At 38.3% G+C, this 17,233-nt stretch overlaps 1 pseudogene; it reads right to left on the bottom strand.

The window, feature by feature from the left end:
* Nucleotides 1-13,534: 13,534 nt before the first annotated feature.
* LOC111730168 lies at nt 13,535-13,653 on the bottom strand (annotated as a pseudogene).
* Nucleotides 13,654-17,233: the final 3,580 nt, after the last annotated feature.

Genomic DNA, 17,233 nt, shown 5'->3' with positions numbered 1-17,233 from the left:
AAGAAACAAGCTGTGGCTTTCCTTATAAAACTTATCTGGCACATCTGCAAAGAACCATTTTTATTTTCCTATTGGCAAGAAAGCTGATGAAATATAAACACTTTACAAATATGTTCAGAACAGTTTACTCTCATGCAATGTCTGCACCTGAAGAAATATATAATGCCCTTCAGTGGATGTGGCTCAACATAAAATTTGTCATTTCTCAAGAATTTGAAATATCACCCCATTTCTTATATCCCATGCACTGCATGTGTTTGTTTGATAATGTTGGTCTGCCTTTTTATTTCAGTAGCTGAAGTAACATAGCCCCGTTTTATAATTTGTCAAATGATTGAAGGAATCAAGCATGTCTGTGTTACCCCAGTAATGTCACTAATTCCTAGTTTTTAAATAAGAGTGGGTAGTGAGAACTTAACTTGGGGGAAATGTGTTCTGTGGGATGTATATTCTCTGCAAGTTGTTTATAATATTTATCTGTATAGCCAGAGGAGTAGAGGGACATATTTCAAATTCCCACTGGCAAAGGCTCCCAGTTCTTTTATAAGGATTTGTAAAATTTCATCTCTTTGAATCTTGTCAGCAATCTCTGGATATCCTCTAGGCTTTCTTTCATAATGCTTTCAACACACAGAGCTCAGTGGTCTGGGTAGAGAATGTGTATGTGAGAGTATATGCTTGCATGTGTGCGCATGTGTGCCTACATGAAACTTCCTTGATTGAAATGCCAATATCCTGTCACTTTCTGGTCTGAATTTACTCTAGCAGTAAAATGGAAGTATCACGCTGCATAGTGAAGTGTAGCAGTTGAATCTAACCTTCTACTTAGTTGAGTCAGCTTAATATAGATCAGTGTTTAGGTTTTCCTTTTTGTTCTTTTCTGTTTTTCTTCTCTAGAGCTTCTCATCATCTGTTGAGTTCAGGGGAAAATCATTTCCCTGGAGCTGTGACAATTCTCAGTGTGGAGAGGGACAGGGATCACATTCAATTTTCAGGGATGATAGATGTGTGTGGAATTTGCCAAGAGTTTTGTGGTTTAAAAGTGTCTACATTTTCTATTTTCAACTTCTTTTGGGAAGTATATATCACCAAATATTAGAGAGGCAAAGTTTTTACTTCCTCTCAAATGGAGAAGTAATGGAGGTTGTCCAGCACACAAATTTTTTATTACACCACAGGGGCAAAAACCATTTACTTCACAATCTTGCTGAAGAGGAAGATAACACCTAGAGCAGACTTGCTCTTACCATTCTAGAGGCTAGAAACCCAAGATCAGTGTGTTAGCATAGTTGATTTCTGGTGAAGGCCCTCTTCCAGGTTGTTGACTGGCAACTTCTTGCTGTGTCCTCACAGAGTGGAAGTAGGGCAATCAGGCTCTCTGGGGGTCTTTCATAAAATATAGAAGAAGAAAACAGTTTAATGGAACTGTAATCTGGTGAGTCATGGAGAGAGTGAAAGGAGGTGAAGTTGCAGAGGTAGGCAGGGCCAGATCTTGCATAACTGTGTGTGCCCCAATAAGAAGACTAAATTTCATTTGAATGCACAGTAAGTCCCTGAAATTTTCTAAACAGAAGAATGACCTGATTTCATTCATGTTTTTTAAATTAATTTGATTTTTTCCAGTTTTATTGAAATATAATAGACAATTAGTTGCTCATATTTACATTCTACAATTCAATAAAATTTTCTTTTTCATTTATTGGTGGTATGCAATAATATATTAGTTTCAGTTGTACAACATAGTGATTAGAGATCTGTATAACTCACAAAGTGATCACCCCACTAAATCTATTACCCCTCTTCCCCCTTACATATTTATTACTTTGTTAACTATTTTCTTTATACTAGACTTTATATCTCCATGTCTTTTGTAATCATTTGTACTTCTTAAGCCCTTTGCCTTTTTTTGCTATCCCCCCAACTCCCTCCCATCTAGTAATCCTCAAAATATTCTCTGTATCTATGAGTTTATTTCTGTTTTTATTGTTGTTATTGATTTTGTTCGTTAGATTCCATTTGTACATGAAATCATGTGATACTTGTCTTTATCTGACTTATTTCATTCAGCTCAATGCCCTCTAGGTTCATCAAGGCAATATCTTTTTCAATCCCCTTCCTTTTAATTTGTGTGTGTCTTTTAATCTCATGGTACTTCAAATTAAAATGTTTTAGGAATCTCCATACTGTTTTCCATAGTGGTTGCACCAAATTTACAATCCCACCAACAGTGCACAAGAGTTTCCTCTTCTCCCCATCTTCACTGACACTTGTCATTTGTTGATTTATTGATAGCCATTCTGACAGGCATGAGGTGAGATTACATTGTGGTTTTGATTTGCATTTCCCTAATGATTAGTGATATTGAACATCTTTTTATATGTCTATTGTTCATCTGTATGTCCTCTTTGGAGAAATGTCTATTCAAATCCTTCGACCATTTTTTAATTGATTTTTTTTTGGTGTTAAGTTGTGCATTTCATTTATGTATTTTGGATATTAAACCTTTATCTGATGTATCATCAGCAAATATCATCTTGTATTCAATATGTTGTCTTTTCATTTCTGATTTCTTCACTGTGCAAAAACTTTTGTTTATTCTTTTCTTTTCCTTATTCATGAAGTTAGATTTCTTTCTGTCACCACATATTTGACCACCTGTATCCCGTCTACCTCCCCCATACCCCTACCATCTGGTAACCACTAGTCCATTGTCCATGTACATGAGTCTCTGTTTGTTTATCCTGTTCATTTGTTGCTTTTAAGTTTATATCTCACATATAAGTGATATCATGTGATTTTCTACTTTTTCAGACTAGCTTATTTCGCTTAGCATGATTATCTCGAGGTCCATCCATGTTGTCACAAATGGGATATTTCATCTCTTCTTATGGCTGAGTAATATGCCATTGTATATATGTACCACAGCTGCTTTAGCCAATCATCTATCATAGGACATTTCAGTTGTTTCCATATCCTGGCCACTGTGAATAATGCTCCTATGAACATCAGTGTGCAAATATCTTTTTGGATATGGGTTTTCAAGTCTTTGGGGTAAATACCCAGTAGAGGGATTGCTGGATCATATGGTAGATGAATTCTTAGTTTTTTGAGGAACCTCCATACTGTTTTCCATAGTGGTTGTACCAATTTGCAGTCCTATCAGCAGTGTATGAGGGCTCCATTTTCTCTGCATCTTCTCCGTCATTTGTTATTGCTTGCCCTGTTGATTACAGCTATTCTAACAGCTGTGAGATGGTATCTTATTGTGGTTTTGATTTGCATTTCCCTAATAGCTAGTGATGTTGAGTATCTTTTCATATGTTTGTTAGACATTTGTATGTCTTCTTGGGAGAAGTGTCTGTTCAGGTCTTCTGTCCATTTTTAAATTGGATTGTTTGCTTTTTTAGTGTTGAGTTGTATGAATTCTTCATAAATTTGGATATTAACCCATTACCAGATGTATCGTTGGTGAATAGCTTCTCTAATTCGGATGGTTGTCTCTTTACCTTGTTGATGATTTCTTTTGCTGTACAAAAGCTTTTTAGTTTTTGATGTAGTCTCATTCATTTATTTTTGCTTTTACTTCCTTTGCTTTCAAAGTCATTAAATTCTGCTCTAATTTTGATTATTTCTTTCCTTCTGCTGAGTTTAGGCTTCATTTGTTCTTCCTTTTCTAGTTTTTTAAGATGAAGCATTAGGTTGTTTATTTGGGCTCGTTCTTGTTTTTTGAGGTAAGCTTGTAATAATATGAACTCTTATGTCTGCTTTTCCCATCTCCCAAAAGTTTTGATATGTTATACTATCATTATCATTTGTTCTATGTATCTCTTGATCTCTCTTTATTTCTTCCATGACCCAGTCATTCTTCAGTAGCATGTTGTTTAAACTCCATGTATTTGTGGTTCTTCCCGATTTCTTTCTGCAGTTGATCTCTAGTTTCAAAGCATTATGATCCGAGAATATGGTTGCTATGATTTCAACCCTCTTATATTTGTTGAGGCTAGTTCTGTGTCCCAGTTTGTGGTCGATTCTTGAGAATGTTCCATGTGCCCTAGAGAAGAATGTATAAGCAGCTGCTTTGAGATGGAAGGCTCTGTGAATGTCAGTTATGTCCATTTGGTCTAATGTGTCATTTAAGGATGTTATTTCCTTATTGATTTTCTGTTTGGATGATCTGTCCATATCTGACAGTAGGGTATTTCGGTCCCCTACTACGATAGTGTTTTGGTCTGTTTCTCCCTTTAGTTCTGTCAGTAATTGCTTTACATATTTTGGGGCTCCCTGATTGGAGATATTAATGTGTTATGTCTTCTTGGTGCATGATTCCCTTTATCATTATGTAGTGTTCCTCAGTATCTTTCTTTACCTTTTTTATTTTAAAGTCTATTTTGTCTGATATTGGTACCGCTACTCCCGCTTTTCTCTGAATGCCATTTGCTTGAAATATCATTTTCCACCCTTTCACATTGAGTCTATATTTGTCTTTGGAACTGAGATGTGTCTTCTAGAGACAGCATATGATTGGGTTTTGTTTTTTGATCCATTCTGCAACTCTGTGCCTTTTTATTGCTGAGTCTAGTCCACTTACATTTAGGGTGATTATTGAAATATGAGGTCTTCTTATAGCCATTTTATCTCTTGCTTTCTGGAAGCTTAGTGTTTCCATTGCTTCCTTGTCCTTGTGTTTTTGTTTTCTTTATTTTGGTTGGCTTTGTGGGGTTTGCCTCTAGTTCTTCTTGTTTTATGTTATATACTTCCATTCTGAATCTTTGGTGTGTGGTTACCATTACAAATCTGAAAAGGATACCTGTATATATACAGTCGTCCATTTTATTCTGCGCATGCCTTATCTCCACTCCTTTTTGCAAATTTATATCTTTGAATCCTCCCCTTTTCACTTATTGTTATCTCAGTTTGTCCCTATATATGGTGAACGTGCATTACCATATTGCTATAGCAATTCTCTTCTTTTTATTTAAGCTTATAATGCCCTATTCTTAGTGAGGATTGCACTCCTCTGCTTCTATTTGCCTGATAGTCACTTTAGTCCTAATTATGTATTTCCTTTTCATTGTTATTTTGTTTTAGGTGAGCTGATCCCTTTCAGTATTCCCTGTAGTGCAGGCCTTGTAGTGGAGAATTCCCTCAATTTTTGTATGTCTGGAAGGGTCTTAATTTCTCCTTCATATCTAAAGGGGAGCTTAGCTGGATACATTATTCTAGGCTGGTAGTTCCTTTCACTTAATAGTTTAAATATTTGATTTCATTTCTTTCTGGCTTGTAAGGTCTGCGCTGAGAAGTCCGATGATAATCTAATGGGTTTTCCTTTATATGTTATCGTTTTCTTCTCCCTGGCTGCCCTGAGAATTCTATTTTTGTCGTTGATTTTTATAACTTTAATATAATGTGTCTCGGAGAAGGCCTTTTTAGGTTGAGATAATTGGGTGTTATGTTGACTTCTTGAATTCCAAGCACCAGCTCATTCCTTAGATTTGGGAAATTCTCATCAACTATTTGTCTGAAAATGCTTTCTAGTCCCTGCTCTTTTTCTTCCCCTTTGAGAATGCTCATTATTCTTATGTTTCTTCCTCTGATGGTGTCAGCTAGTTCTTTTATTTCTCTTTCATGATTTTTCATTTTTCGATTTCTTCTTCCTTCTGATTTATTTTTATATTTCTGTCTTTGATATCACTGATCCTTGCCTAAGATGTGCTTGTGTGCGGGTTGTGAGTTGTTGTGTTTTTTGTTTTTGTTTTTGTTTTTTTAGTTTTAATTGATCATCTTAATTTTATTTCAAGGGGAGAGATCTGGGGACATCTCTCACTCTGCCATGCTTCTGATATCACTGTCTTTCAACCTATTTCTAATTGTTAATTTTGTATCCTGCTACTTTACTGAATTCATTGATCAGTTCTAATAGTTTTTTGGTAGATTCTCAATATATAGTATCACATTGTTCGCAAATAATGGTAGTTTCGCTTTTTAATTTCCAATTCAGATGACTTTTATTTCTTTTTCTTGTCTGATTCCTGTGATAAGACTTCCAATATTACATTGAGTAGAATTAAAAGAGCACATCCTTGTCTTTTCCCTGATCTTAAAGAAAAAGCTTTCAGCTTTTGACCATTGAGTATGATAGCTGTGGTTTTGTCATATTTGGCCTTTATTATGTTGAGGTACATTCCCTCTATCTCCACTTTCCTGAGAGTTTTTATCATGAATAGATGTTGGATTCTGTCCAATGCTTTTTTTGCATTTATTGATATGATTGTATAATTTTTATTTTTCTTTTTTTTTTAAATGGTGTATCATGTTAATTGATTTGTTATATCGAACTAACCTTGCATTCCAGGAATAAATTTCTCTTGATCATAGTGAATGATCTTTTTAATATATTACTGAATTTTGTTTACTAATATTTTCCCCCAAGCTTTATTGAAATATAATAGACAATTATGCTCACATTTACATTGTACAATTCATTGAGTTTTTTTCAATTATTGTTGGCATACAATAATATATTAGTTTCATTTGTAGAGCAGAGTGATTAGAGCTCAAATGATAACCCCACTCAATCTAGTACCTACTTCCCCCTTACATATTTATTACAACATTGTTGACTATTTTCCTTATGGTAACTTTATATTTCCATGACTATATTGTAACTATCCATTTGTATTTCTTAATCTTTTTGCCTTTTTTTTTACCATCTCCCCAACCCCACACCTGCCTAATAGCTCTCAAAATATTCTCTGTATCTATGAATTTGTTTCAGTTTTTTTATTATTATTGTTTATTTTGTTCTTTAGATTCTGCATGTACCTGAAATCACATAGTATTTATCTTTCTCTATCTGGCTAATTTTATTCAGTGCAATACCCTCTAGGTCCTTCAAGGCAGTATCTTTTTCCATTCCCCTTCCTTTTAGTCTGTGTGAGTCTTTAATCTCTTGTAGGCAGCATATGTAGTGGTTTTTTTCTTATCCATTCAGCCACCCTATCCTTTGGTTGGAGCACTTAATTCTCTTCTATTTTAGGTAGTTGTTGATAGATATGTAGTTAATTCCAGTTTTTATTCGTGATTTGATACATGGTTTTTCTTCTTAAAGAAGTCCCTCCAACATTTTCTGTAATACTAGTTTGGTGGTGATGAATTCCTTTAGCTTGTTTTTGTCTGGGAAGCTCTTTGTCCTTCAACTCTAAATGATAGCTTTGCTGGATAAAATATTCTTGGTTGGAGATCCTGGAGTTTCAGCACATCAAATATTTTGTGTCAGGCCCTGTCCTGCATCACTTCTTTTGAGAAATCAGCTGCCAGTCTTATGGGTGCTCACTTGTAGGTAATTAACTGCTTTTCTCTTGCTGCTTTTAAAATTCTCTCTTTGTATTTAACCTTGGCATTTTAATGCTGATGTGTCTTGGTGTGAGCCTCTTTGGGTTCCTCTTTCTTGAGACTCTCTGAGCTTCCTGGGGTTTTATGTCTATTTCCTTCACCAGGTTAGGGAAATTTTTCATCATTATTTCTTCAGATATCTTTTCCACTTCTTTTTCTCCCTGTCCTCCTTCAGGTACCCCTATTATGTGGATGTTTTTACACTTAATTTTCCCCTCAAATCTCCTTAAGTTATTATTATATCCTTGGCTTCTTTTTTCTTGCTATTCTGATTGGGTGACCTTAGCTACCCCATCCTCTATATTAGTGGTTTGATCCTCTTCTTCGTCCACTCTGTTAATTCCTTCTAATATACTCCATCTCAGATGCTGTATTCCTCATTTCTAACTGGCTCCCTATTATGTTTTCTATCTCTGTTTTTAGTTGTTTTTTTTTTTATCTCTTTGTTAAAGTTCTCACTGAGTTCATACTCTTCCCCTTAAGTTCTTTGAGCACCCTTATAACCAGTGTTTTGAACTCTGCATCTGGTAGATAGCTTGTCTCCATTATCGTGAGTTCTTTTTCTGGAGCTTTGTTCTGTTCTTTCATGTGGGACATGCTTCTTTATCTCCCCATTTTGGCTGCCTCCCTGTGCCTGTTTCTATGTATTAGATAGGCCTTCTAAGTCTCCTGGTCTTAGCAGAGTGGCTTTATGTAGCAGATGTGCTGTGGGGCCCTTGGCACAGACCTGAGAGGGGTCCAGCTGCAGGCCAGGTTTAGCCGCAGTCTGGGTACCTCCGGGGCTACCTGGTAAGAGTCACCAGGAAATCCACATATGGCTGCCACCCATGCTGGGCTTATAGGTGCCTCAAGGGGCCAAGTCAGAAACCAAGGCTGGCTGCCACTGCTGTGGGGCTTGAGGCTGCTCAGCATGAGGTATAGGGCATGCCGAGGCCAGATGCTAATTCTTTGAGTTTTGTGAGACTTTGAAAGATTTTATGAAAGTTTGCAGCAGGAGCCAAGACAGCTCATTTGTATGAGATAGATCACTGGAAGTAGCTTGGGTTGCCTCACAAGTTGGGAGAAGTGGAGTCTCAGGGAATCCCCTAGGAGGAGCAACCTGTGTAATTTAGGTTGATGGTGACCCAGATATGGTAGCACCTGTTCTGCAGGTTGTGACGGAGGGAGAGCTCAACAAAGGAACAGTGGCTTCTGCCTGCACCTCTATTCAGGAGCCAGTTCCCCTTCAGCCCTTACCCTGAAGCCTGACAGCTCAGTGCCTCCTCGTATGTCCCTGGTTCCCTTTGAGTTGCTGCTCTGGTGCTGGAGCTCAGAGGGATCAAGTCCTTCAGTGAGTAAGGCCGGGCATGAGCCCTTTAAGAGGAAGATCTCTGCTTCCCACAGTCCTCCGTCTCACTCAGCTGCAATCTCTGCTGGTTTTCACAGCCAGAAGTTTAGCAACTTCTCTTCCTGGTACTGGAACTCTGGGTTGGGGAGCCCAGTGTGCATCCAGTACCCTTTGCTCCTTATATATCTGCAGCCAAGATAGCCCTCCTGATTCTTGATTGCCACACAAGGTTGTGAGATTGAGCAGTTTTGCTTCTCTGCCCCTCCTATAATTTTGAGGTGACCTGTTATTTGAGATTACCTAGTTGTAGAGCTTCTGTTCAGCCATATCTCTAATGACTTTGTGTACTGGTTGCTCTGTAGTTTTATTATAATTTTGGTGTGGTTTCTAGCAGAGGTGTGCACCGCCTCTACATTCTACGCCATCTAGATCCACCTCACAGTGTTTTGAACTCTTCATCTGGTAGATTATCTCCATTTTGTTTAGTTCTTTTTCTGGAGTTTCCTGTTCTCTCATTTGGGACAAGTAGATTTGTATCTTCATTTTGGCTGCCTCCTTGTGTTTTTTTTCTTTCTTTTATTTATTAGGTAGATCTGCTATGTCCCCTGGCCTTAACAGAGTGACCTTATGTGGAAGGCATCCTGTGGGACCCAGTAGTATAGTCCTCCAGTCACTTGAGTTCGGTGCTCCAGGGGTGTCCCCTGTGTAGGTTGTATGTACCCTATTGTTGTAGTTCAGCCTCAATTGACATTGGCACATCAGTAGGTGGGGTTGATCTTCCAGCTGAATGACTGTTAGGGCTATCTGTGATGATAGTGGGTAAGCTGTAGTGTGGGGGCTGACCTCATTGAATAGCTTGCTTTAGTGGGGCTCTGGTGCGAGCCGAGTCTGTCCTTCAGGTATGTTATTTGTGAAGGTTGTTGGGTGATGCTTTGGTGTGATCTGAAGCCAGCCACCAGGTGTGTTTGTTTTAGAACCTCTTGGGAGATGCTTTGGTGCAGGCCAAGGTTAGCCACCTTGTGCTGTTCTTCGGGCTTGTTGATAGGAATTACAAAGTGATCTGTTGGTTGCCACTTGTGCTAGGCTTGGAGGTGCCTGGGAGAGGTATGCTGTGAAGCAAGGTCATCTGCAACTTGTGTCAGGCTTGGAACCCTTTGGTGGGCACTGTGATGTGCATTGAGGCCAGCTATCACTTGTGTTGGACTTGTGGCCACTTATTTGAAGCTACATTCCAGGCTCAGACTGACTGTTTCTTATGCCAGACTTGCAGCCACGTGATGGTCACCACTTGTGTGCAGCTTGGGACACTTAGCAAGTGTTACATGGCACACTGAAGTTAGCTGCTGCTTGTGTAGGTGAGATGCTGCAAGAGGCTTGGGCCAGTTGGAAGAGTTGGGTGGGGTAAGTTCTCAGCTAGTCACCAGGGTGGGTGAGTGGTGTTAGCCAAGTTAAAGGAGAGCACAGATTTGGCACCCACGTGCACCTAGCTGGCTAGGTAGGAGGGGAGTTCAGCAAAGAAACAATGGTGCCTGCCAATGATTCTGTCCCCAGAGAGAGTTGCCCTAACCCCTGCCCCTCCAGCTCTCACCATGAAGCTAATCAATTCTGCTCCTTTTGGTGTGTCCCTGATGCTTTCAAGCTGCTGCCCCAGCACTGAAGCTCAGAGCAAATGAGTCTGTGAGTGAGGGAGTATGTATGCTGGCCTTTTAAGAGGAAGCCTGGGTCTCCAGCAGTCCTCCTCTCACTCACCTGCAATTCTCACTGATTTTCACAGCCAGATGTAATGGGGACTCCCCTTCCAGGCACCACAGCCACTTCCACTCCTCTTTATAAAGTAAGGAATAGCAATCTTTTAACTCTCAAAAGTTTGTACAATGAGAATTTATATACTAGGCACCTGTTTTTGCATGATAGCACAGTAAATATAAAAAGTATAATATGTTGGGTGAATGAAATTAAAGATACATATGATAAGATAAATTTGGTGTTTCATAAAATCATTTTTGGGGAAGGAGAACTCATTAGGTTGTAAAAATGAATCATAGTGAGAACAGAGTCTCATTGGCAGAGCATCACTCACCGCAGAGTAATTCTGCTATTGTCATGGGACTCTGCATGGAGGCTGGATTGATGATGATCCCTTTTTTATTGAGATTTTGGGATCAGATCTCATTTATGTTTATACCTGCCAGATGGCAGAGCCTTTATTTATCATTGCATTTCTTAGTCATTTCTTGATCTCTGAGGCTCAAAGTGCATAGACACTGAAGTGCTATTGTAAGTATGCTTATGAAATGCATCAGTAAACTCTAAGAGAAAAAGACATTGCAGAAGGCAGAAGCTTATTCCACAGGATAACAGGGATGGAGTTAAGAAGAGGAAAGATGGATATTCAATATCAGAAAAAATACTCTGGCCATTTGACTCTCAGAATAACTTCCCAAGGGAAGCTGTGAAAATCCCACTGCTTGAGGCATTTGAGAATAGATTGGATGAAGTACTAGAGATTATCATGCGGGGAGTCAAATGTACTCTGGTCCTGGGAGTGAACCAAAATAGCCACAGAAACCACAAAATGGTCTTTTGTGGTCATGATTCTGGGAGTCCCGTCAGTTATTGTTAATTGAATTTTTTGCTATAACCATATGAATTTCTCTAAGCTGAACTGAAGAACCACACTTAAAATTTGAGACTTAGTGGACCTGCATGCCCATGGTCCAGCATCTGTCTTACACATTGCAGTGGTTGATGGTATGATCCCATCCGCTTCCTTCCCATACTTCCCCTCTCCTCCCTTCTTCTTTCTCCTCACCTCTTTCTCCCCTCACTTCCTCTTCCTTATTCTCCCTTCCTCCTTTTGCTTCCCCTTCCTTACTCTTTTATAAATAAAGGGAACAGATATGGGGTTGCAAAGGCTTAGAAAGAATTCTTCTGAGAATGAGTCATCATGGTGTTCCTGTTGAATACTTGATTTCTGTTGCTCATTGCATTGTGGTTTGACATTTGGAGAATAAGGTTTTAAGCCCACCAGAGTCAACATGAGATATGAGAATTAATGAAGTTTGCTGGCCATTCCACAGAGGACAAGCCCTGCAAATCTTATAGAGTTGCCGTTAAAATCTTCTCCCTGCTCCTACCCCAGAGATCTGCTGGGGATTCTGGGTCTTATCTGTTTTACAGTTATTGTTAATGATTTGATGAAAGAGGAGGGCTGGGGAGAAGTGGGGAGGAGAGAGGAGGAAAGTTTAATTTCTTATCCAAAGAAATCCAAAACACTAATTCAAAAAGATGTATGCACCCCTGTTCATTGCAGCATTATTTACAGTAGCCAAGATAGGGAAGCAACCTAAGTGTCTATTGATAGACAATTGGATAAAGAAGTGATGGTACATATATACAATGGAATATTACTCAGCCATAAAAAATAATGAAAATTTTACCATTTGCAACAACATGGATAGACCTGAAAGGTATTATGCTAAGTGGAATAAGTCAGACACAAAAAGACAAATACCATATGATCTCATTTATATGTGGAATCTAAGGAACAAAACAGATAAACAAATAAAGACTCCTAGATGCACAGAACGAGCTAATGGTTGCCAGATGGGAGGGGAGTAGAGGGTGGGATGAAAAAGGTGAAGGCATTAAGTACAGATTGGTAGTTATGAAAAGTCATGGGAATGTAAAGTATAGCATGGGGAATATAGTCAATAATATGGTAATAACTATTTATAGTGCCAGGTGGGTACTAGACTAGTCAGGGAGATCACTTTGTAAATTATAACCACTATGTCTAACCACTATGCAGTACACTTGAAACTAATATAACACTGAATGTCAACTATAATTTAAAAATTTTTAAAAATTTAAAAAGTTGAATGAAAGGTGATGGGGAATAAGAGGTTCAAATTTTCGGTTATAAAATAAATGAGCCATGGGGATTTAATGTACAGCATAGGGAATAGGTCAGTAATATTATGATAGCATTGTATGGTATTAGATGGTTGCTGGACTTATGGTGATCATTTCTTTAGGTATATAAATGTTAAATAACTGTATTGTACACCTGAAACTAATACAATATTGTATGTTAGCTATATTTTAATGACATTCTTTAAAAAAGAATTTAGAATTACTTAAATCTGAAAAAAAATTGAATTTAGACTGAATTATGTTTCATGTTTATGAGTTCATAAATATCAAATAAAGACAAATGGATCACCAGGAAAAAAAATGTGTTTAAGGAAAGCCTCTGAAGCTTGACCTGGGGCTCATTGCTGATATGGTCTCAGAACTGTGTCTGAGGCAAGACAGGGACCCGAGCAAGTCAAAAGACTGAGAGGCATTTTTCACAGAAATAGAACAAACAGTCCTAAAATTATTATGGAACCAACAAAGACCCCAAAAAGCCACCTTAAAGAGAAAAAAAGAAGGCTGGAGACATTACACCCCCTGATTTCAAACTATATTATGAAACTATAGTAATTCAAAAAGCATGGCATTATCATAAAAACAAACACATAGATTAATGGAACAGAATAGAGAATCCAGAAACAAATCCACACATATATGATCAATTAATTTACCACAAAGTAGCCAAGAATATAAAACGAGGGAAAAGACAGTCTCTTCAATAAGTGGCATTGAGAAAACAAGACAGCTACATGCAAAAGAATGAAACTGGAACACTATCTTATGCCAAACACAAAAATTAATTCAAAATGACCAAAGACTTGAATGTAAGACCTGAAACCTTCTAGAAGAAGACATTGGGATTAAGCTCCTGTTTTTTTGTTTTTTTGTTTTTTTAAAAGTCTACAACACCTGGTATTCCTAGGTGGTCTCCCATCCAAATACTAACCAGGCCCGACCCTGCTTAGCTTCCAAGATCAGACGAGATCGGGCACGTTCAGGGTGCCATGACCATAGATGGATTATGCTCCTTAATGCTCCTTAACATTGATCTTGGTGATAATTTTTTTTTTTTTTGGATTTGACACCAAAAACAAAGGCAACAAAAACAAAAATGAACAAGCGAGATTAACATCAAATTAAAAGGCTTCTGCATAGCAAAAGAAACCATCAACAAAATGAAAAGGCAACCTACTGAATGAGAGAAAATTTTTGCAATTCATATAAGGGGTTATTATCTAAAACATATAAAGAACTCATACAACTTAATAGCAAAACAAAAATAAAAACAAAAACAAAAAACAAAAAATCAAACAATCTGATTAAAAAATGGACAGAAGATCTGAATAGATGTTTTTCCAGAGAAGACATACAGGTGGCCAACAGATCTATGAAAAGGTGTTCAACATCACTAATCATCAGGGAAATGCAATGAAGACCACAATGAACTATCACCTTACATCTGTTATCGAATGGTTATCATAAAAAAAGAGAAGAAATAAGTATTGGTGAGGATGTGGAGGAAAGGGAAGCCTTGTGCACTTTTGATGGAAATGTAAATTGGTATATCTGCTCTGGAAAACTATAGAGTTTCCTCAAAAAATTAAAAATAGAAATACCACATGAAATATCCAGGAATTCCACTTCTGGATAGTTATCCAAAGAAAATGAAAACACTAATTTTGAAAAGATATATGCATCTCCATGTTCATTGCCAAGATATGGAGGCAACCTAAGTTTCCATTGATCAATGAATGAATAAAGAAAATGTAATTATATAATAAATAATAATAATAATAATAATAATAATAATAATAATAGAAGAACATTATTCAGCCATAAAAAAGAATGCAATCTTGCCATTGTGACAACATGGGTGGACCTTGAGGACATTATGCTAAGTTAGATAAGTCAGATAGAGAAAACAAATTACTGAATGCTCTTGCTTGTGGAATCTAAATGAAAAAAAAAATAAGAAACAAACTCAGGCTTATGGATACAGAGAACAGATTGGTGGTTGTCAGAGGTGGGGGTGAGGTGGGCTGTGGGGGTGGTGGGCAAAATGGGTGAAGGGAGCTAAAAGATACAAACTTCTAGCTGTAAAATAAGTCATGGGATGTAATGTACAGCATGGGTACTATAGTTAATAATACCGTATTTCATATTTGAAAGTTGCTAACAGAGTAGACCTTGAAACTTCACAAGAAAAACATTTTTGTAACCTATGTATGACAGATGTTAATTAGACTTATTGTGGTGATCATTTTACAATATACAAAAATATTGAATCACTAAGTTGTACACCTGAAATCAATATAATGTCATGTGTCAATTATATCTTAGTTCAAAAAAGAGGCTGAGAAGGACTTTCTCTTATAATGAGTTTCCCTTATTCAGTTTATTCCATACTTTCTCAGTTGATTTAGATGTGTGGCAATTTTTCACATAATAGACTCTGGCCATTAAAGGTTATAACATTTACAGTTCAAGCCACTTGAATGTGATCTGGAATTCTGTTCTTCAAGGTAAAGTGCAAAATGTTGGTGGGGCATAAATTGGAATCACCAAAACTGCAAGGGAGTTGTGGCTAAGTCAGTTACCTAGTGACTGGACCCCACTTGTTGCCCAGCCTCTACTTGTTACAGAAACCCTTTCCATTCTTTCTTAATTGTTATGTGTGAGAAAGTTTGGAGACATATCCTTGGTGAATTCCATGATTCTTAAATGCCTCATGACTATAAGCCATAGCCCAACCTTTCCCACCCTGGCCTTCCTAAACATTCATGATCATAAAGACCCAAGGAGCAGTAAACAAAACAAATTTGAACCTGTTCAACATTATTTAATCATATTTTATTGTGAGCCAGTCACTGTGCCAGGTGTCATAAGAAACACAAGGATGAATATGACCCAGTTTTTGCCCTCAAGGAAAATATAACTGAAAAAAGAGAAGAAAGTAACACAAATGACCATAGTGTGGGGTAGTGCCAGATAGCCATTGTGAGGTGTTTTACATGCCAACAACCAGTTCTCTGATTCTTCAGACATCAATCTGGTGTTTAATGATTCAATTAAATTCTGACACTACTTGGAGTTAACACAGACTCCACAGGTTAAGGGCTCAGTCCCATAAGACTGCTCTGGCTCCCACCCACTTCAGATGCCCGTTACAAATCCTAGGTCTCCCATACTTCTGGTTCACCAGCTATAAATTGTGAGCACCCATGACCAACTCTTTAGGTTTTGTAATTTGCTAGAATGGCTCACAGAACTCAGGAACACACTTTACTTACATTTACTGGTTTATTATAAAACAACAATATGGTGGGATGTATTACTCTTAGACCCAAACAAATGGGCCTCTGCTCTGGTTTCACGCTTTCAAGGGGGCCCTGGCTGTGGCTCTCCTCCACCTGTGCCTTTGCCATGGGTTGCGAAATCTAGGAGGCCATAGGATGTGCCCACTTGGAGCCATGCCACTTATGTCTAGAACATCTGCTAAGTACCAGGAACACTGGGCTTCCTTGCCCAAACACTAAGGCTTACGTGAGTTTCTTCCCCAAGCTTGTTCTTTTGATGGCAGTTGTGCCAATTGTGTGTCCAAAAGGTGGCCAAGAAGTGGCTGTTTGGCAGGGGTGGGGGCAGATAGAGATTAGCAGAGTAAGCTGGGTTGCCTATATGAATACTGAAAAGGGCATTTATGATCTGGGCAGAACCAGGGGAAGAAAGAAAGAGAGGAGTAAGCTGTGAGCTAGGGACTTCCATCTGTATTGTTGCCTTAAGTGTACAAATGTTAGAGGTAGGCTTGTGCAAAAGTCTAGTCTTATTACTTTTCAAGCAAAAACATTGAATTTGCAAATAGTTTCAATATAGTTGAGCTGGCTTGCCCTTGCCCTAGATTCAGCCGAACTGTTTTTAGCTCTATCTGCTATGTTACCAACAGGGCAGGCAGTTCATCGTAAAAGCACCAGGACCTCCTAGTCCATAGTATGGCCCTTGAGATACAGGAGTTACTTAAAAAAAGAGAAGACTGTCTGGCTTAGAATTTAGGAGAATCCTGTGATGTACATACACAATGAGAGTATGGAGGCAATGTTCCTTCTGAGCCTGATGAAGAGAAGGAAAGTGTCACAGAGGCTTTTTGAATCAAATGCAGTCTTGTCCTGAGACCTGGGAAACCTGAGCCCTTTGCCCAGCCCTGCGCCTCAGGGGTCTCTAGTCTTTGGATTACCTTTCTTGAACTTTCCTCATATCTCCTATTATGATAGAGACTGGCAGGAGTAGCAGTGACATCCAGGTAGGACTTATTGGCCCACCAGAACTCATATGGGCCTTGGCGGCTATTTCTTTCCTTTTGGGCATTCATCCTCTACCACTCACGTGGGTTTGATTAAATGCCCCAGAAATCTAAGACTCATGCCCGTGCTGTTGTCCTGGTACCAGGGGCCCAGTTCCAGAGGGAAATCTGAAGAGAGGATAGCTCTTACTGATCAATTGGTATGTCTTTCATGGGATCATGAGAAACTGGGCCAACAGATGCACTGATACATAGATTTTGGTGACTCAAATTATTTATATAGACAGAAGCTCTGCAAAAAA

The sequence above is a fragment of the Pteropus vampyrus genome, unplaced genomic scaffold (assembly GCF_000151845.1).
Source record: "Pteropus vampyrus isolate Shadow unplaced genomic scaffold, Pvam_2.0 Scaffold302, whole genome shotgun sequence".
In the NCBI taxonomy this organism is placed as follows: Eukaryota; Metazoa; Chordata; class Mammalia; order Chiroptera; family Pteropodidae; genus Pteropus; species Pteropus vampyrus.
The sequence above is the reverse complement of the archived record's forward strand: the minus strand, read 5'-3'. Positions and strand labels throughout refer to the sequence as shown.